Source organism: Oncorhynchus tshawytscha, unplaced genomic scaffold (assembly GCF_018296145.1).
Source record: "Oncorhynchus tshawytscha isolate Ot180627B unplaced genomic scaffold, Otsh_v2.0 Un_contig_612_pilon_pilon, whole genome shotgun sequence".
In the NCBI taxonomy this organism is placed as follows: domain Eukaryota; kingdom Metazoa; phylum Chordata; class Actinopteri; order Salmoniformes; family Salmonidae; genus Oncorhynchus; species Oncorhynchus tshawytscha.
The window spans coordinates 211,769-235,000 of record NW_024609596.1 but is presented as its reverse complement, the minus strand read 5'-3'; the positions used below and the strand labels follow the sequence as shown (position 1 = coordinate 235,000).

Below are 23,232 nucleotides of genomic sequence, written 5' to 3'. Positions count from 1 at the left end.
TGTTGGGGACAGTAGGTTATCTGAATCTGTTGGGGACAGTAGGTCATCTGATCTGTTGGACAGTAGGTCATCTGGGTGACCTGGATCTGTTGGGGACAGTAGGTCATCTGATCTGTTGTGACAGTAGGTCATCTGGGTAGACCTGGATCTGTTGGGGACTTTAGGTCATCTGATCTGTTGATGACAGTAGGTCATCTGGGTGACCTGGATCTGTTGGGGACAGTAGGTCATCTGATCTGTTGATGACAGTAGGTCATCTGGATAGACCTGGATCTGTTGGGGACAGTAGGTCATCTGGGTAGACCTGGATCTGTTGGGGACAGTAGGTCATCTGGGTAGACCTGGATCTGTTGGGGACAGTAGGTCATCTGGGTAGACCTGGATCTGTTGGACAGTAGGTCATCTGGGTAGACCTGGATCTGTTGGGGACAGTAGCTCATCTGGGTAGACCTGGATCTGTTGGACAGTAGGTCATCTGGGTAGACCTGGATCTGTTGGACAGTAGGTCATCTGATCTGTTGGTGACAGTAGGTCATCTGGGTAGACCTGGATCTGTTGGACAGTAGGTCATCTGATCTGTTGGGGACAGTAGGTCATCTGGGTAGACCTGGATCTGTTGGGGACAGTAGGTTATCTGGGTAGACCTGGATCTGTTGGGGACAGTAGGTCATCTGGGTAGACCTGGATCTGTTGGGGACAGTAGGTCATCTGATCTGTTTGTGACAGTAGGACATCTGGGTGACCTGTCTGTTGTGGACAGTAGGTCATCTGGGTGACCTGGATCTGTTGTCAGTAGTCATCTGGGTAGACCTGGATCTGTTGGGGACAGTAGGTCATCTGGGTGACCTGGATCTGTTGGACTGTGGTCATCTGGGTCCTGGATCTGTTGGGGACAGGTCATCTGATCTGTTTGTGACAGTAGGACATCTGGGTAGACCTTGATCTGTTGTGGACAGTAGGTCATCTGGGTAGACCTGGATCTGTTGGGGACAGTAGGTCATCTGATCTGTTGGTGACAGTAGGTCATCTGGGTAGACCTGGATCTGTTGGGGACAGTAGGTCATCTGGGTAGACCTGGATCTGTTGGGGACAGTAGGTCATCTGATCTGTTGGTGACAGTAGGTCATCTGGGTAGACCTGGATCTGTTGGGGACAGTAGGTCATCTGGGTAGACCTGGATCTGTTGGGGACAGTAGGTCATCTGATCTGTTGGTGACAGTAGCTCATCTGGATAGACCTGATCTGTTGGTGACAGTAGGTCATCTGATCTGTTGGTGACAGTAGGTCATCTGATCTGTTATGACAGTAGCTCATCTGGGTAGACCCTGATCTGTTTGGGACAGTAGGTCATCTGGGGAGACCCTGATCTGTTTGGGACAGTAGGTCATCTGATCTGTTGGTGACAGTAGGTCATCTGGGTAGACCTGGATCTGTTGGGGACAGTAGCTCATCTGGATAGACCTGGATCTGTTGGTGACAGTAGGTCATCTGATCTGTTGGTGACAGTAGGTCAAAACTTATCTGTTGGTGACAGTAGGTCATCTGGGTAGACCTGGATCTGTTGGGGACAGTAGCTCATCTGGGTAGACCTGGATCTGTTGGTGACAGTAGCTCATCTGGGTAGACCTGATCTGTTGGTGACAGTAGCTCATCTGGGTAGACCTGATCTGTTGGTGACAGTAGCTCATCTGGGTAGACCTGATCTGTTGGTGACAGTAGCTCATCTGGGTAGAGCAGCATTCTGACCTCATCTTTGAGGGTGAGTTCAGGGGCTGCAGATGGGTCCAACAACACTGCTCGTTCGTTGACGTAGACGTCACAGGTTTGGACTTAAACTGCGCCCTTTGTCTCACCCCCTGTCTCTGTCTCTCTCCAGTCTGCTATCTGTAAGCTGGGGAGGTTGAAGAAGCTTTATGTGAACAGTAACAAGCTGGACTTTGATGGAGTTCCGTCTGGCGTGGGGAAGTTATCCAGTCTGCAGGAGTTCATGGCTGCTAACAACAACCTGGAACTAATACCCGAGGGACTCTGTAGGTGGGTACCTCACGTCATACCCGAGGGACTCTGTAGGTGGGTACCTCACGTCATACCCGAGGGACTCTGTAGGTGGGTACCTCACGTCATACCCGAGGGACTCTAGGTGGGTACCTCACGTCATACCCGAGGGACTCTGTAGGTGGGTACCTCACGTCATACCCGAGGGACTCTGTAGGTGGGTACCTCACGTCATACCCGAGGGACTCTAGGTGTGTACCTCACGTCATACCCGAGGGACTCTGTAGGTGGGTACCTCACGTCATACCCGAGGGACTCTGTAGGTGGGTACCTCACGTCATACCCGAGGGACTCTGTCAGTAGACACACACTTAAGGCGTCCGCATGCTTCCCAGCCGGTATTTCATGATGCCATTTTGTGACATGTTTTGATGTTTTGGACAGTACCTGCTGTGTAGTGGATCAACTTGTTGTTGTGTAGGTGTGGGAAGCTGAAGAAGTTGGTTCTGAATAAGAATCGTCTGGTGACTCTTCCTGAAGCCATCCACTTCCTCGTCGACCTAGAGGTACACACTGTCCTCTGTTCTAGATTCTAGATGTTCTGCCCTGTGTTCTAGGTTCTAACTGTTCTAGGTGTTTTGCCCTGTGTTCTAGGTTCTAGACATTCTACCCTGTGTTCTAGGTTCAAAATGTTCTAGATGTTCTGTTCTAGGTTTTAGATGTTCTAGGTTGTAAGTGGTCTCTCCTCTGTGTGTGTTCTAGGTTCTAGATGTACGTGAGAACCCCAACCTGGTGATGCCTCCCAAGCCGGTGGACAGGACAGCAGAGTGGTACAACATCGACTTCTCTCTTCAGAACCAACTGAGACTGGCTGGAGCATCCCCTGCTGTAATATCTGCTGCAGGGGGAGGTGGGTCTGGGTCCTGGGGAGGTGGGTCTGGGTCCTGGGGAGGTGGGTCTGGGTCCTGGGGAGGTGGGTCTGGGTCCTGGGGAGGTGGGTCTGGGTCCTGGGGAGGTGGGTCTGGGTCCTGGGGAGGTGGGTCTGGGTCCTGGGGAGGTGGGTCTGGGTCCTGGGGAGGTGGGTCTGGGTCCTGGGGAGGTGGGTCTGGGTCCTGGGGAGGTGGGTCTGGGTCCTGGGGAGGTGGGTCTGGGTCTTGGGGAGGTGGGTCTGGGTCTTGGGGAGGTGGGTCTGGGTCCTGGGGAGGTGGGTCTGGGTCCTGGGGAGGTGGGTCTGGGTCCTGGGGAGGTGGGTCTGGGTCCTGGGGAGGTGGGTCTGGGTCCTGGGGAGGTGGGTCTGGGTTTAGGGAGGTGGGTCTGGGTCCTGGGGAGGTGGGTCTGGGTCTAGGGAAGGTGGGTCTGGGTCTAGGGGAGGTGGGTCTGGGTCTAGGGGAGGTGGGTCTGGGTCTAGGGAGGTGGGTCTGGGTCTAGGGAAGGTGGGTCTGGGTCTAGGGGAGGTGGGTCTGGGTCTAAGGGAGGTGGGTCTGGGTCTAGGGGAGGTGGGTCTAGGGGAAGTGGGTCTGGGTCTGGGTCTAGGGAGATGGGTCTGGGTTTAGGGGAGATGGGTTTTAGGGGAGATGGGTCTGGGTTTAGGGGAGATGGGTCTGGGTTTAGGGGAGATGGGTCTGGGTCCTGGGGAGATGGGTCTGGGTCCTGGGGAGATGGGTCTGGGTCCTGGGGAGGTGGGTCTGGGTCCTGGGGAGGTGGGTCTGGGTCCTGGGGAGGTGGGTCCTGGGGAGGTGGGTCCGGGCCCGGGGAGGTGGGTCTGGGCCCGGGGGAGGTGGGTCTGGGTTTAGGGGAGGTGGGTCTGGGTTTAGGGGAGGTGGGTCTGGGTTTAGGGGAGGTGGGTCTGGGGGAGGTGGGTCTGGGTTTAGGGGAGGTGGGTCTGGGGGAGGTGGGTCTAGGGGAGGTGGGTCTGGGTCTAGGGAAGGTGGGTCTGGGTCTGGGGAGGTGGGTCTAGGGAGGTGGGTCTGGGTCTAGGGGAGGTGGGTCTGGGTCTAGGGAAGGTGGGTCTGGGTCTAGGGGAGGTGGGTCTGGGTCTAGGGGAGGTGGGTCTAGGGAAGTGGGTCGGGGTCTAGGGGAGGTGGGTCTAGGGGAGGTGGGTCTAGGGAGGTGGGTCTAGGGGAGGTGGGTCTGGGTTTAGTGGGTCTAGGGGAGGTGGGTCTGGGGGAGGTGGGTTTGGGGGAGGTGGGTCTGGGTTTAGGGGAGGTGGGTCTGGGTTTAGGGGAGGTGGGTCTGGGTCTAGGGAGATGGGTCTGGGTTTAGGGTGAGGTGGGTCTGGGGAGGTGGGTCTAGGGAGGTGGGTCTGGGTGAGGTGGGTCTAGGGGAGGTGGGTCTGGGTGAGGTGGGTCTGGGTGAGGTGGGTCTGGGGAGGTGGGTCTAGGGGAGGTGGGTCTGGGGAGGTGGGTCTGGGTGAGGTGGGTCTAGGGAGGTGGGTCTAGGGGAGGTGGGTCTAGGGGAGGTGGGTCTAGGGGAGGTGGGTCTAGGGGAGGTGGGTCTGGGTCTAGGGAAGGTGGGTCTGGGTCTAGGGGAGGTGGGTCTGGGTCTAGGGGAGGTGGGTCTGGGTCTAGGGAAGGTGGGTCTGGGTCTAGGGAGGTGGGTCTGGGTCTAAGGAGGTGGGTCTGGGTCTAGGGGAGGTGGGTCTAGGGAAGTGGGTCTGGGTCTAGGGAGGTGGGTCCGGGGGAGGTGGGTTTAGGGGAGATGGGTTTAGGGGAGATGGGTCTGGGTTTAGGGGAGATGGGTCTGGGTTTAGGGAGATGGGTCTGGGTCCTGGGGAGATGGGTCTGGGTCCTGGGGAGATGGGTCTGGGTCCTGGGGAGGTGGGTCTGGGTCCTGGGGAGGTGGGTCCTGGGGAGGTGGGTCCTGGGGAGGTGGGTCCTGGTCCTGGGGAGGTGGGTCTGGGCCCGGGGAGGTGGGTCTGGGCCCGGGGAGGTGGGTCTGGGTTTAGGGGAGGTGGGTCTGGGTTTAGGGGAGGTGGGTCTGGGTTTAGGGGAGGTGGGTCTGGGGGAGGTGGGTCTGGGGGAGGTGGGTCTGGGTTTAGGGAGGTGGGTCTGGGGGAGGTGGGTCTAGGGGAGGTGGGTCTGGGTCTAGGGAAGGTGGGTCTAGGGAAGGTGGGTCTGGGTCTTGGGTCTGGGTCTAGGGGAGGTGGGTCTAGGGGAGGTGGGTCTGGGTCTAGGGGAGGTGGGTCTGGGTCTAGGGAAGGTGGGTCTGGGTCTAGGGGAGGTGGGTCTGGGTCTAGGGAGGTGGGTCTAGGGGAAGTGGGTCGGGGTCTAGGGAAGTGGGTCTGGGTCTAGGGGAGGTGGGTCTGGGGAGGTGGGTCTGGGGAGGTGGGTTTGGGGGAGGTGGGTCTGGGTTTAGGGGAGGTGGGTTTGGGGGAGGTGGGTCTGGGTTTAGGGGAGGTGGGTCTGGGTTTAGGGAGGTGGGTCTGGGTCTAGGGAGATGGGTCTGGGTTTAGGGTGAGGTGGGTCTAGGGGAGGTGGGTCTAGGGGAGGTGGGTCTGGGTGAGGTGGGTCTAGGGGAGGTGGGTCTGGGTGAGGTGGGTCTGGGTGAGGTGGGTCTAGGGAGGTGGGTCTAGGGAGGTGGGTCTAGGGGAGGTGGGTCTGGGTTTAGGGAGGTGGGTCTGGGTGAGGTGGGTCTAGGGAGGTGGGTCTCTGGGGAGGTGGGTCTGGGTGAGGTGGGTCTGGGTGGGTCTAGGGAGGTGGGTCTGGGTGAGGTGGGTCTGGGTGAGGTGGGTCTGGGTTTAGGGGAGGTGGGTCTGGGTTTAGGGGAGGTGGGTCTGGGTTTAGGGGAGGTGGGTCTGGGTTTAGGGGAGGTGGGTCTGGGTGAGGTGGGTCTGGGTTTAGGGAGATGGGTCTGGGTTTAGGGTGAGGTGGGTCTGGGTGAGGTGGGTCTGGGTTTAGGGGAGGTGGGTCTGGGTGAGGGAGGTGGGTCTGGGTGAGGTGGGTCTAGGGGAGGTGGGTCTGGGTGAGGTGGGTCTAGGGGAGGTGGGTCTGGGTTTGGGGGAGGTGAAATTTCCCCCCCCACTGCTACACACTGATACTCTGTCCATCCAGACCTGTCTGTGGACCAGACAGAGAAATGCACTGACTTGCTTTAGATACGCTCAATACATTTTGTGTGTGTTTGTGTGTGTAGGGGCCAGCCCACGGGACCCCCTGGCGAGGAAGATGAGGCTGAGGAGGAGGAAGGACAGTAGTCAAGACGACCAGGCTAAACAGGTCCTCAAGGGGATGAGTGATGTCACACAAGAGAAATAAGAGTTTTGAGGTAGGGAGGGTGGTGGGGTTGGATGGAGAAGAGAGGGGGTGGATGGAGTAGAGGGGGATGGGGGTTTGGAAGAGAGGGAGGGGTAGATTGAGGAGAGAGAGAGGGAGGGGTGGATGGATGGAGGAGAGTGAGGGAGGGGTGGATGAGGGAGAGAGGTATGAACATTGGGTTTCATTCCTAGATTGAAAGGAGCTAGTCCTCTTAGATTTACACCCACCAGCATCCTCTGTTGGGAATGTGCCAATGACATGCTTCAAATGAAACCGAGCCCTTACTGTGTGTGTGTGTGTGTGTGTGTGTGTGTGTGTGTGTGTGTGTGTGTGTGTGTGTGTGTGTAGGAGAACGGCGATCAGAAGTATGGGGAACTGAATGCGTCATTGGGACACACGCGTCGTTGGGACAAGAGTCTGGAGAAACCACAGCTGGACTACTCCGAGTTCTTCATGGAGGACGTAGGACAGGTAGGCCCAGCGGCGTTCAGGTTTTGGCCGGGCTAGTCCGTCGTCCTGCCCCTGAACAAGGCAGTTAACCTGTTCCCCGGTAGGCCGTCGTCCTGCCCCTGAACAAGGCAGTTAACCTCCTGTTCCCCGGTAGGCCGTCGTTCTGCCCCTGAACAAGGCAGTTAACCTCCTGTTCCCGGTAGGCCGTCGTCCTGCCCCTGAACAAGGCAGTTAACCTCCTGTTCCCCGGTAGGCCGTCGTCCTGCCCCTGAACAAGGCAGTTAACCTCCTGTTCCCCGGTAGGCCGTCGTCGCCATTATGGCTCTAATCTGATAGGGGGGTAGATGTCTCCATTATGGCTCTAATCTCATGGGGGGTAGATGTCTCCATTAACAAGGCTCTAATCTCATGGGGGGGTAGATGTCTCCATTATGGCTCTAATCTGATAGGGGGTAGGCCGATGTCTCCATTATGGCTCTAATCTGATAGTGGGGGGTAGATGTCGTCCATTTTGGCCTAATCTGATAGGGGGTTAGATGTCTCCATTTTGGCTCTAATCTGATAGGGGTAGATGTCTCCATTTTGGCTCTAATCTGATAGGGGGGTAGATGTCTCCATTTTGGCTCTAATCTGATAGGGGGTAGATGTCTCCATTTTGGCTCTAATCTGATAGGGGGTAGATGTCTCCATTATGGCTCTAATCTGATAGGGGGTAGATGTCTCCATTATGGCTCTAATCTGATAGGGGGGTAGATGTCTCCATTATGGCTCTAATCTGATAGGGGGTAGATGTCTCCATTATGGCTCTAATCTGATAGGGGGGGTTAGATGTCTCCATTATGGCTCTAATCTGATAGGGGGGGGATTAGATGTCTCCATTATGGCTCTAATCTGATAGGGGGATTAGATGTCTCCATTATGGCTCTAATCTGATAGGGGGGGGTTAGATGTCTCCATTATGGCTCTAATCTGATAGGGGGGTAGATGTCTCCATTATGGCTCTAATCTGATGTCTCCATTATGGCTCTAATCTGATAGGGGGGTAGATGTCTCCATTATGGCTCTAATCTGATAGGGCGGGGGGTAGATGTCTCCATTATGGCTCTAATCTGATAGGGGGGTAGATGTCTCCATTATGGCTCTAATCTGATAGGGGGGGTAGATGTCTCCATTATGGCTCTAATCTGATAGTGGGGGGGTAGATGTCTCCATTATGGCTCTAATCTGATAGTGGGGGGGTAGATGTCTCCATTATGGCTCTAATCTGATAGTGGGGGGGGGGTAGATGTCTCCATTATGGCTCTAATCTGATAGTGGGGGGGGTAGATGTCTCCATTATGGCTCTAATCTGATAGTGGGGGGGGGTAGATGTCTCCATTATGGCTCTAATCTGATAGTGGGGGGTAGATGTCTCCATTATGGCTCTAATCTGATAGTGGGGGGGGGTAGATGTCTCCATTATGGCTCTAATCTGATAGTGGGGGGGGTAGATGTCTCCATTATGGCTCTAATCTGATAGTGGGGGGAGTAGATGTCTCCATTATGGCTCTAATCTGATAGTGGGGGGTAGATGTCTCCATTATGGCTCTAATCTGATAGTGGGGGGTAGATGTCTCCATTATGGCTCTAATCTGATAGGGGGGTAGATGTCTCCATTATGGCTCTAATCTGATGTCTCCATTATGGCTCTAATCTGATAGGGGGTAGAGGGTAGATGTCTCCATTATGGCTCTAATCTGATAGGGGGGTAGATGTCTCCATTATGGCTCTAATCTGATAGGGGGGTAGATGGCTCTAATCTGATAGGGGGGTAGATGGCTCTAATCTGATAGGGGCGGGGGTAGATGTCTCCATTATGGCTCTAATCTGATAGGGGGTAGATGTCTCCATTATGGCTCTAATCTGATAGGGGGGTAGATGTCTCCATTATGGCTCTAATCTGATAGTGGGGGGTAGATGTCTCCATTATGGCTCTAATCTGATAGTGGGGGGGGTAGATGTCTCCATTATGGCTCTAATCTGATAGTGGGGGGTAGATGTCTCCATTATGGCTCTAATCTGATAGGGGGTGTAGATGTCTCCATTATGGCTCTAATCTGATAGGGGGTTAGATGTCTCCATTATGGCTCTAATCTGATAGTGGGGGGGGTAGATGTCTCCATTATGGCTCTAATCTGATAGGGGGAGGAGGTTTGTGTTTGAGCGTGTGTGTGCAGTTGTACTGTTCTAACTTTGCTGTGTGTGTGTGTGTGTAGGTTCCTGGTGTGTTTGTGTGGCAGATAGAGAACTTTGTTCCGATGCAGGTAGACGAGGCGTTCCAGGGGAAGTTCTACGAGGCTGACTGCTACATCATCCTCAAGGTAACACACACACACACACACACTGTTACATCATCCTCAAGGTAACACACACACACACACTGCTACATCATCCTCAAGGTAGCACACACACACACTGCTACATCATCCTCAAGGTAACACACACACACACTGCTACATCATCCTCAAGGTAACACACACACACACTGCTACATCATCCTCAAGGTAACACACACACACACTGCTACATCATCCTCAAGGTAACACACACACACACACACACTGCTACATCATCCTCAAGTTAACACACACACACTGCTACATCATCCTCAAGTTAACACACACACACACACACACACACACTGCTACATCATCCTCAAGGTAGCACACACACACACTGCTACATCATCCTCAAGTTAACACACACACACACACACACACTGCTACATCATCCTCAAGTTAACACACACACACACTGCTACATCATCCTCAAGTTAACACACACACACACTGCTACATCATCCTCAAGGTAGCACACACACACACACTGCTACATCATCCTCAAGTTAACACACACACACACACACTGCTACATCATCCTCAAGGTAACAAACACACACACACACTGCTACATCATCCTCAAGGTAACACACACACACACACACACACTGGCTACATCATCCTCAAGGTAGCACACACACACTGCTACATCATCCTCAAGGTAGCACACACACACACTGCTACATCATCCTCAAGGTAGCACACACACACTGCTACATCATCCTCAAGGTAGCACACACACACTGCTACATCATCCTCAAGGTAACACACACACACACACACACACACACTGCTACATCATCCTCAAGGTAACACACACACACACACACACACACACACACACACACACACACACACACTGTTACATCATCCTCAAGGTAACACACACACACACACACTGTTACATCATCCTCAAGGTAACACACACACACACACACTGCTACATCATCCTCAAGGTAGCACACACACACACTGCTACATCATCCTCAAGGTAGCACACACACACACACTGCTACATCATCCTCAAGGTAACACACACACACACACTGCTACATCATCCTCAAGGTAACACACACACACACTGCTACATCATCCTCAAGGTAACACACACACACACACACACTGCTACATCATCCTCAAGTTAACACACACACACACTGCTACATCATCCTCAAGTTAACACACACACACACACACACACACACTGCTACATCATCCTCAAGGTAGCACACACACACACTGCTACATCATCCTCAAGTTAACACACACACACACACACACTGCTACATCATCCTCAAGTTAACACACACACACACTGCTACATCATCCTCAAGTTAACACACACACACACTGCTACATAATCCTCAAGGTAGCACACACACACACACTGCTACATCATCCTCAAGGTAGCACACACACACACACTGCTACATCATCCTCAAGTTAACACACACACACACACACACTGCTACATCATCCTCAAGGTAACAAACACACACACACACACTGCTACATCATCCTCAAGGTAACACACACACACACACACACACACTGCTACATCATCCTCAAGGTAGCACACACACACTGCTACATCATCCTCAAGGTAGCACACACACACACTGCTACATCATCCTCAAGGTAGCACACACACACACTGCTACATCATCCTCAAGGTAGCACACACACACTGCTACATCATCCTCAAGGTAACACACACACACACACACACACACACACACACACACACACACTGCTACATCATCCTCAAGGTAACACACACACACACACACACACACTGCTACATCATCCTCAAGGTAACACACACACACACACACTGCTACATCATCCTCAAGGTAACACACACACACACACTGCTACATCATCCTCAAGGTAACACACACACACCCACACTGCTACATCATCCTCAAGGTAACACACACACACTGCTACATCATCCTCAAGGTAACACACACACACACACACACACACACACACACACACTGCTACATCATCCTCAAGGTAACACACACACACACACACACTGCTACATCATCCTCAAGGTAACACACACACACACACACACTGCTACATCATCCTCAAGGTAACACACACACACACACACACACACACACTGCTACATCATCCTCAAGGTAACACACACACACACACACACACACACACACACACACACACACACACACACACACACTGCTACATCATCCTCAAGGTAACACACACACACACACACACACTGCTACATCATCCTCAAGGTAACACACACACACACACACACACACACACACACACTGCTACATCATCCTCAAGGTAACACACACACACACACACACACACACACACACACACACACACACACACACACACTGCTACATCATCCTCAAGGTAACACACACACACACACACACACTGCTACATCATCCTCAAGGTAACACACACACACACTGCTACATCATCCTCAAGGTAACACACACACACACTGCTACATCATCCTCAAGGTAACACACACACACACTGCTACATCATCCTCAAGGTAACACACACACACACTGCTACATCATCCTCAAGGTAACACACACACACACACTGCTACATCATCCTCAAGTTAACACACACACACACTGCTACATCATCCTCAAGGTAACACACACACACACACACACTGCTACATCATCCTCAAGGTAACACACAAACTGTACTGGTCAGGCCTGGTTGAATCTGTACTGGTCAGGCTAGCTAGCAGCACAGTACTGTTGAGGTTTGCCCTGTAAAGTGACTGGTTTAATAGTGTCTACTGTAGGGGCTAGCAGTTAGTCTGAACAGAACAGTGGTTTAATAGTGTCTACTGTAGGGACTAGCAGTTAGTCTGAACAGAACACAGTGGTTTAATAGTGTCTACTGTAGGGACTAGCAGTTAGTCTGTACAGAACACAGTGGTTTAATAGTGTCTACTGTAGGGGCTAGCAGTTAGTCTGAACAGAACACAGTGGTTTAATAGTGTCTACTGTAGGGACTAGCAGTTAGTCTGAACAGAACAGTGGTTTAATAGTGTCTACTGTAGGGGCTAGCAGTTAGTCTGAACAGAACACAGTGGTTTAATAGTGTCTACTGTAGGGACTAGCAGTTAGTCTGAACAGAACACAGTGGTTTAATAGTGTCTACTGTAGGGACTAGCATTTAGTCTGAACAGAACACAGTGGTTTAATAGTGTCTACTGTAGGGACTAGCAGTTAGTCTGAACAGAGCACTGTGAAGCCTCATTTCCATGAGACAACATATGATTTCATATTGTACTGTTATGTAGTTATGTAGTAACCTAGTAACTCCCCTCCTCTGAACCCCCCACCCCTCCTCTGAACCCCCACCTCCTCAAACCCCCCACGCCTCCTCTACCCCCTCCTCTGAACCCCCGCACCCCTCCTCTACCCCTCCTCTGAACCCCCGCACCCCTCCTCTACCCCCTCTTCCTCAAACCCCCTACCCCTCCTCTACCCTCTACCCCCCCCACCCCTCCTCCCCCACCCCTCCTCTAACCCATCCTCTACCCCCTCCTCCTCTGAACCCCCTACCCCACCCCTCCTACCCCTACCCCTCCTCTAACCCCCCAGACGTTCCTGGACGACAACGGAGCCCTGAACTGGCAGATATTCTACTGGATCGGTCAGGAAGCTACGCTGGATAAGAAGGCGGGTCTGCCATCCACGCCGTCAACCTCCGTAACTACCTGGGGGCGGAGTGTCGAACCATCAGAGAGGAGATGGGAGACGAGTCCGAAGAGTTCAGCGCTGTAGGTCCCCCCCACACACACACACACACACACACACACACACACACACACACACACACACACACACACACACACACGGCCTGTAGAAAACCTTGCCAACTCTTCTGCCCCACCAGGTGTTTGAAAATGACATCTCCTACATTGAGGGGGACAGCCAGCGGCTTCTATACTGTGGAGGACACACACTATACTGTCAGGTAAGGAGGGGGGGTACACACTATACTGTCAGGTAAGGAGGAGGGGGTACACACTATACTGTCAGGTAAGGAGGGGGGTACACTATACTGTCAGGTAAGGAGGGGGATACACACTATACTGTCAGGTGAGGAGGGGGGGTACACACTATACTGTCAGGTAAGGAGGGGGGTACACTATACTGTCAGGTAAGGAGGGGGGTACACTATACTGTCAGGTAAGGAGGGGGGGTACACACTATACTGTCAGGTAAGGAGGGGGGTACACACTATACTGTCAGGTAAGGAGGAGGGGGTACACACTATACTGTCAGGTAAGGAGGAGGGGGTACACACTATACTGTCAGGTATTGAGGGGGAGGTACACACTATACTGTCAGGTAAGGAGGGGGAGGTACACACTATACTGTCAGGTAAGGAGGGGGAGGTACACACTATACTGTCAGGTAAGGAGGGGGAGGTACACACTATACTGTCAGGTAAGGAGGGGGGTACACACTATACTGTCAGGTAAGGAGGGGGGGGTACACACTATACTGTCAGGTAAGGAGGGGGGTACACACTACTGTCAGGTAAGAAGGAGGGGGTTACACACTATACTGTCAGGTAAGGAGGAGGGGGTACACACTATACTGTCAGGTAAGGAGGGGGGTACACACTATACTGTCAGGTAAGGAGGAGGGGGTACACACTATACTGTCAGGTAAAGAGGAGGGGGTACACACTATACTGTCAGGTAAGGAGGAGGGGGGGTACACACTATACTGTCGGGTAAGGAGGGGAGGGGGTACACACTATACTGTCAGGTAAGGAGGGGAGGGGGGTACACACTATACTGTCGGGTAAGGAGGGGAGGGGGTACACACTACTGTCGGGTAAGGAGGGGAGGGGGTACACACTACTGTCGGGTAAGGAGGAGGGGGGTACACACTATACTGTCGGGTAAGGAGGAGGGGGGGGTACACACTATACTGTCGGGTAAGGAGGGGGGTACACTCTACTGTCGGGTAAGGAGGGGGGGTACACTATACTGTCGGGTAAGGAGGGGGGTACACTATACTGTCAGGTAAGGAGGGGGGTACACACTACTGTCAGGTAAGGAGGGGGGTACACTACTGTCAGGTAAGGAGGGGGTTACACACTACTGTCAGGTAAGGAGGGGGTTACACACTACTGTCAGGTAAGGAGGGGGTTACACACTACTGTCAGGTAAGGAGGGGGGTTACACACTACTGTCAGGTAAGGAGGAGGGGGTACACACTATACTGTCAGGTAAGGAGGAGGGGGTACACACTATACTGTCAGGTAAGGAGGAGGGGTACACACTATACTGTCAGGTAAGGAGGAGGGGGTACACACTATACTGTCAGGTAAGGAGGAGGGGGTACACACTATACTGTCAGGTAAGGAGGAGGGGGTACACACTATACTGTCAGGTAAGGAGGAGGGGGTACACACTATACTGTCAGGTAAGGAGGGGGTACACACTATACTGTCAGGTAAGGAGGGGGTACACACTATACTGTCAGGTAAGGAGGGGGGTACACACTATACTGTCAGGTAAGGAGGGGGGTACACACTATACTGTCAGGTAAGGAGGGGGGTACACACTATACTGTCAGGTAAGGAGGGGGGTACACACTATACTGTCAGGTAAGGAGGGGGTACACACTATACTGTCAGGTAAGGAGGGGGTACACACTATACTGTCAGGTAAGGAGGGGGGTACACACTATACTGTCAGGTAAGGAGGGGGGTACACACTATACTGTCAGGTAAGGAGGGGGTACACACTATACTGTCAGGTAAGGAGGGGGGGGTACACACTATACTGTCAGGTAAGGAGGGGGTACACACTATACTGTCAGGTAAGGAGGGGGGGTACACACTATACTGTCAGGTAAGGAGGGGGGGTAGACACTATACTGTCAGGTAAGGAGGGGGGTACACACTATACTGTCAGGTAAGGAGGGGGTACACACTATACTGTCAGGTAAGGAGGGGGTACACACTATACTGTCAGGTAAGGAGGAGGGGTACACACTATACTGTCAGGTAAGGAGGAGGGGTACACACTATACTGTCAGGTAAGGAGGAGGGGTACACACTATACTGTCAGGTAAGGAGGGGGGGGGGTACACACTATACTGTCAGGTAAGGAGGGGGGTACACACTACTGTCAGGTAAGAAGGAGGGGGGTACACACTATACTGTCAGGTAAGGAGGAGGGGGTACACACTATACTGTCAGGTAAGGAGGGGGGTACACACTATACTGTCAGGTAAGGGAGGAGGGGTACACACTATACTGTCAGGTAAGGAGGGGGGTTACACACTACTGTCAGGTAAGGAGGGGGGCTACACACTACTGTCAGGTAAGGAGGGGGGTTACACACTACTGTCAGGTAAGGAGGGGGGTTACACACTACTGTCAGGTAAGGAGGGGGTACACACTATACTGTCAGGTAAGGAGGAGGGGGGTACACTATACTGTCAGGTAAGGAGGGGGTTACACACTACTGTCAGGTAAGGAGGGGGTTACACACTACTGTCAGGTAAGGAGGGGGGTACACACTATACTGTCAGGTAAGGAGGGGGTACACACTATACTGTCAGGTAAGGAGGAGGGGGTACACACTATACTGTCAGGTAAGGAGGAGGGGGTACACACTATACTGTCGGGTAAGGAGGGGAGGGGGTACACACTATACTGTCGGGTAAGGAGGAGGGGGGTACACACTATACTGTCGGGTAAGGAGGGGAGGGGGTACACTATACTGTCGGGTAAGGAGGGGGTACACACTACTGTCAGGTAAGGGGAGGGGGTACACACTATACTGTCAGGTAAGGAGGGGGGGGTACACACTATACTGTCAGGTAAGGAGGAGGGGGTACACACTATACTGTCAGGTAAGGAGGGGGTGCACACTACTGTCAGGTAAGGAGGAGGGGGGTACACACTATACTGTCAGGTAAGGAGGAGGGGTACACACTATACTGTCAGGTAAGGAGGAGGGGGTACACACTATACTGTCAGGTAAGGAGGAGGGGGTACACACTATACTGTCAGGTAAGGAGGGGGGTACACACTATACTGTCAGGTAAGGAGGGGGGTACACACTATACTGTCAGGTAAGGAGGGGGGTACACACTATACTGTCAGGTAAGGAGAGGGTACACACTATACTGTCAGGTAAGGAGGGGGGTACACACTATACTGTCAGGTAAGGAGGGGGGTACACACTATACTGTCAGGTAAGGAGGGGGGTACACACTATACTGTCAGGTAAGGAGGGGGGGTACACACTATACTGTCAGGTAAGGAGGGGGGGTACACACTATACTGTCAGGTAAGGAGGGGGGTACACACTATACTGTCAGGTAAGGAGGGGGTACACACTATACTGTCAGGTAAGGAGGGGGGGTACACACTATACTGTCAGGTAAGGAGGGGGTACACACTATACTGTCAGGTAAGGAGGGGGTAGACACTATACTGTCAGGTAAGGAGGGGGTACACACTATACTGTCAGGTAAGGAGGGGGGTACACACTATACTGTCAGGTAAGGAGGGGGGTACACACTATACTGTCAGGTAAGGAGGAGGGGGTACACACTATACTGTCAGGTAAGGAGGAGGGGTACACACTATACTGTCAGGTAAGGAGGAGGGGTACACACTATACTGTCAGGTAAGGAGGGGGGGTACACACTATACTGTCAGGTAAGGAGGGGGGTACACACTACTGTCAGGTAAGAAGGAGGGGGTACACACTATACTGTCAGGTAAGGAGGAGGGGGTACACACTATACTGTCAGGTAAGGAGGGAGGGGGTACACTATACTGTCGGGTAAGGAGGGGGGTACACACTACTGTCAGGTAAGGGGAGGGGGTACACACTATACTGTCAGGTAAGGAGGGGGGTACACACTATACTGTCAGGTAAGGAGGAGGGGGTACACACTATACTGTCAGGTAAGGAGGGGGTGCACACTACTGTCAGGTAAGGAGGAGGGGGTACACACTATACTGTCAGGTAAGGAGGAGGGGGGTACACACTATACTGTCAGGTAAGGAGGGGGGTACACACTATACTGTCAGGTAAGGAGGGAGGGGTACACACTACTGTCGGGTAAGGAGGAGGAGGGGGTACACACTATACTGTCGGGTAAGGAGGAGGGGGTACACACTATACTGTCGGGTAAGGAGGGGGGTACACTCTACTGTCGGGTAAGGGGGGTACACTATACTGTCGGGTAAGGAGGGGGGGGTACACTATACTGTCAGGTAAGGAGGGGGGTACACACTACTGTCAGGTAAGGAGGGGGGTACACTACTGTCAGGTAAGGAGGGGGTTACACACTACTGTCAGGTAAGGAGGGGGTTACACACTACTGTCAGGTAAGGAGGGGGGTTACACACTACTGTCAGGTAAGGAGGGGGTTACACACTACTGTCAGGTAAGGAGGGGGGGGTACACACTATACTGTCAGGTAAGGAGGAGGGGGTACACACTATACTGTCAGGTAAGGAGGGGGGTACACACTATACTGTCAGGTAAGGAGGGAGGGGGTACACACTATACTGTCAGGTAAGGAGGGAGGGGTACACACTATGCTGTCAGGTAAGGAGGGGGGTACACACTATACTGTCAGGTAAGGAGGAGGGGGTACACACTATACTGTCAGGTAAGGAGGAGGGGGTACACACTATACTGTCAGGTAAGGAGGAGGGGGGGTACACACTATACTGTCAGGTAAGGAGGAGGGGGGTACACACTATACTGTCGGGTAAGGAGGGGAGGGGGTACACACTATACTGTCGGGTAAGGAGGAGGGGGTACACACTATACTGTCGGGTAAGGAGGGGAGGGGGTACACTATACTGTCGGGTAAGGAGGGGGTACACACTACTGTCAGGTAAGGGGGAGGGGGGTACACACTACTGTCAGGTAAGGAGGGGGGTACACACTATACTGTCAGGTAAGGAGGAGGGGGTACACACTATACTGTCAGGTAAGGAGGGGGTGCACACTACTGTCAGGTAAGGAGGAGGGGGTACACACTATACTGTCAGGTAAGGAGGAGGGGGTACACACTATACTGTCAGGTAAGGAGGGAGGGGGTACACACTATACTGTCAGATAAGGAGGGGGGTACACACTATGCTGTCAGGTAAGGAGGAGGGGGGGTACACACTATACTGTCAGGTAAGGAGGAGGGGGTACACACTATACTGTCAGGTAAGGAGGAGGGGGGTACACACTACTGTCAGGTAAGGAGGAGGGGGTACACACTATACTGTCAGGTAAGGAGGGGGGTACACTATACTGTCAGGTAAGGAGGGGGGTATACACTACACTGTCAGGTAAGGAGGAGGGGGTACACACTATACTATACTGTCAGGTAATGAGGGGGTGGGGGTACACACTATACTGTCAGGTAAGGAGGGGGGTACACTATACTGTCAGGTAAGGAGGGGGTACACACTATACTGTCAGGTAAGGAGGGGGGTACACTATACTGTCAGGTAAGGAGGAGGGGGTACACACTATACTGTCAGGTAAGGAGGGGGGTACACACTATACTGTCAGGTAAGGAGGGGGGTACACACTATACTGTCAGGTAAGGAGGAGGGGTACACACTATACTGTCAGGTAAGGAGGGGGTACACACTATACTGTCAGGTAAGGAGGGGGGTACACACTATACTGTCAGGTAAGGAGGAGGGGGTACACACTATACTGTCAGGTAAGGAGGGGGGTACACACTATACTGTCAGGTAAGGAGGAGGGGGTACACACTATACTGTCAGGTAAGGAGGAGGGGGTACACACTATACTGTCGGGTAAGGAGGAGGGGGTACACACTATACTGTCGGGTAAGGAGGAGGGGGGTACACACTATACTGTCAGGTAAGGAGGAGGGGGTACACACTATACTGTCGGGTAAGGAGGAGGGGGTACACACTATACTGTCGGGTAAGGAGGGGAGGGGGTACACTATACTGTCGGGTAAGGAGGGGGTACACACTACTGTCAGGTAAGGAGGAGGGGGTACACACTAAACTGTCAGGTAAGGAGGGGGTGGGGGGTACACACTATACTGTCAGGTAAGGAGGGGGGGGTACACACTATACTGTCAGGTAAGGAGGGGGTGGGGGTACACACTATACTGTCAGGTAAGGAGTGGGGGTACACACTATACTGTCAGGTAAGGAGGGGGGTACACACTATACTGTCAGGTAAGGAGGGGGGTACACACTATACTGTCAGGTAAGGAGGGGGTACACACTATACTGTCAGGTAAGGAGGAGGGGGGTACACACTATACTGTCAGGTAAGGAGGGGGGTACACTATACTGTCAGGTAAGGAGGGGGGTACACTATACTGTCAGGTAAGGAGGGGGGTACACACTATACTGTCAGGTAGGGGGGTACACACTATACTGTCAGGTAAGGAGGAGGGGGTACACACTATACTGTCAGGTAAGGAGGGGGGTACACTATACTATCAGGTAAGGAGGGGGGTATACACTACACTGTCAGGTAAGGAGGAGGGGGTACACACTATACTGTCAGGTAAGGAGGGGGGTACACACTATACTGTCAGGTGAGGGGGGTACACACTATACTGTCAGGTAAGGAGGAGGGGGTACACACTATACTGTCAGGTAAGGAGGAGGGGGTACACACTATACTGTCAGGTGAGGAGGAGGGGGTACACACTATACTGTCAGGTGAGGAGGAGGGGGGTACACAATATCCTGTCAGGTAAGGAGGGGGGTACACACTATACTGTCAGGTAAGGAGGAGGGGGGTACACACTATACTGTCAGGTAAGGAGGAGGGGGGTACACACTATACTGTCAGGTAAGGAGGAGGGGGTGTACACTATACTGTCAGGTAAGGAGGAGGGTGTACACTATACTGTCAGGTAAGGAGGGGGGTACACACTATACTGTCAGGTAAGGAGGAGGGGGTGTACACTATACTGTCAGGTAAGGAGGAGGGTGTACACTATACTGTCAGGTAAGGAGGGCGGGGGTACACACTATACTGTCAGGTAAGGAGGAGGGGGTGTACACTATACTGTCAGGTAAGGAGGAGGGTGTACACTATACTGTCAGGTAAGGAGGGGGGTACACACTATACTGTCAGGTAAGGAGGGGGGTACACACTATACTGTCAGGTAAGGAGGGGGGTACACACTATACTGTCAGGTAAGGAGGAGGGGGTACACACTATACTGTCAGGTAAGGAGGGGGTACACTATACTGTCAGGTAAGGAGGGGGTACACACTATACTGTCAGGTAAGGAGGAGGGGGTACACTATACTGTCAGGTAAGGAGGAGGGGGTACACTATACTGTCAGGTAAGGAGGGGGGTACACTATACTGTCAGGTAAGGAGGGGGGTACACACTATACTGTCAGGTAAGGAGGAGGGGGTACACTATACTGTCAGGTAAGGAGGAGGGGGGTACACTATACTGTCAGGTAAGGAGGAGGGGGGTACACTATACTGTCAGGTAAGGAGGAGGGGGTACACACTATACTGTCAGGTAAGGAGGAGGGTGGTACACTATACTGTCAGGTAAGGAGGGGGGTACACACTATACTGTCAGGTAAGGAGGGGGACTGTGTGGGGGTGTACCAACTCTGCGCGTGTGTGTGTGTGTGTGTGTGTGTGTGTGTGTGTGTGTGTGTGTGTGTGTGTGTTCCAGGTTGTATCGTGTTTATGGGAAGAAGAACATCCGTCTGGAGTCGGTTCCTCTGAAGGCCTCGTCCCTGGACCCACGGTGAGTTCTGTTGTCATGGAGATGGACAGTCTGTTTTTGGTTCCTATAGTTCTAATGTTCTGTGTTACTGTAGTCTAATGTTCTGTGTTCCTGTAGTTCTAATGTTCTGTGTTCCTGTAGTTCTAATGTTCTGTGTTCCTGTAGTTCTAATGCTCTGTGTTTCTGTAGTTCTAATGCTCTGTGTTCCTGTAGTTCTGTAGTTCTAATGCTGTGTTCCTGTAGTTCTGTAGTTCTAATGCTCTGTGTTCCTGTAGGTTTGTCTTCCTGGTGGATACGGGTCTGGAGATTCTCATCTGGAGAGGAGCCAACGCTACTCTGGCCGGTACCACTAAGGCCCGGTAATTCATACATACCATCACTACTCTGGCCGGTACCACTAAGGCCCGGTAACTAATTCACACCAACACTACTCTGGCTGGTACCACTAAGGCCCGGTAACTAATTCACACCAACACTACTCTGGCTGGTACCACTAAGGCCCGGTAACTAATTCACACCAACACTACTCTGGCTGGTACCACTAAGGCCTGGTGACTAACACTACTCTGGCTGGTACCACTAAGGCCTGGTGACTAACACACACTAACACTACTCTGGCTGGTACCACTAAGGCCTGGTAACTAACACACACTAACACTACTCTGGCTGGTACCACTAAGGCCCGGTAACTAACACACACTAACACTACTCTGGCTGGTACCACTAAGGCCTGGTGACTAACACACACTAACACTACTCTGGCCGGTACCACTAAGGCCTGGTGACTAACACACACTAACACTACTCTGGCTGGTACCACTAAGGCCCGGTAACTAACACACACTAACACTACTCTGGCTGGTACCACTAAGGCCTGGTGACTAACACTACTCTGGCCGGTACCACTAAGGCCTGGTGACTAACACTACTCTGGCCGGTACCACTAAGGCCCGGTAACTAACACACACTAACACTACTCTGGCTGGTACCACTAAGGCCTGGTAACTAACACACACTAACACTACTCTGGCTGGTACCACTAAGGCCCGGTAACTAACACACACTAACACTACTCTGGCTGGTACCACTAAGGCCTGGTGACTAACACACACTAACACTACTCTGGCCGGTACCACTAAGGCCTGGTGACTAACACACACTAACACTACTCTGGCTGGTACCACTAAGGCCCGGTAACTAACACACACTAACACTACTCTGGCTGGTACCACTAAGGCCTGGTGACTAACACTACTCTGGCCGGTACCACTAAGGCCTGGTGACTAACACTACTCTGGCCGGTACCACTAAGGCCCGGTAACTAACACACACTAACACTACTCTGGCTGGTACCACTAAGGCCTGGTGACTAACACACACTAACACTACTCTGGCCGGTACCACTAAGGCCCGGTAACTAACACACACTAACACTACTCTGGCTGGTACCACTAAGGCCTGGTGACTAACACACACTAACACTACTCTGGCTGGTACCACTAAGGCCTGGTGACTAACACACACTAACACTACTCTGGCTGGTACCACTAAGGCCTGGTAACTAACACTACTCTGGCCGGTACCACTAAGGCCTGGTGACTAACACACACTAACACTACTCTGGCTGGTACCACTAAGGCCCGGTAACTAACACACACTAACACTACTCTGGCTGGTACCACTAAGGCCTGGTGACTAACACACACTAACACTACTCTGGCCGGTACCACTAAGGCCTGGTGACTAACACACACTAACACTACTCTGGCTGGTACCACTAAGGCCCGGTAACTAACACTACTCTGGCTGGTACCACTAAGGCCTGGTGACTAACACACACTAACACTACTCTGGCTGGTACCACTAAGGCCTGGTGACTAACACTACTCTGGCCGGTACCACTAAGGCCTGGTGACTAACACACACTAACACTACTCTGGCCGGTACCACTAAGGCCTGGTGACTAACACACACACTAACACTACTCTGGCTGGTACCACTAAGGCCTGGTGACTAACACACACTAACACTACTCTGGCTGGTACCACTAAGGCCTGGTGACTAACACTACTCTGGCCGGTACCACTAAGGCCTGGTGACTAACACACACTAACACTACTCTGGCTGGTACCACTAAGGCCTGGTGACTAACACTACTCTGGCTGGTACCACTAAGGCCTGGTGACTAACACTACTCTGGCTGGTACCACTAAGGCCTGGTGACTAACACACACCAACACTACTCTGGCTGGTACCACTAAGGCCTGGTAACTAACACTACTCTGGCTGGTACCACTAAGGCCTGGTGACTAACACACACTAACACTACTCTGGCTGGTACCACTAAGGCCTGGTGACTAACACTACTCTGGCTGGTACCAC

At 52.7% G+C, this 23,232-nt stretch overlaps 1 pseudogene; it reads left to right on the top strand.

Annotated features, from left to right (window-relative positions):
* The window catches only part of LOC121845234, an 82,562-nt pseudogene that overhangs the window by 10,265 nt on the left and 49,065 nt on the right, over positions 1-23,232 (top strand).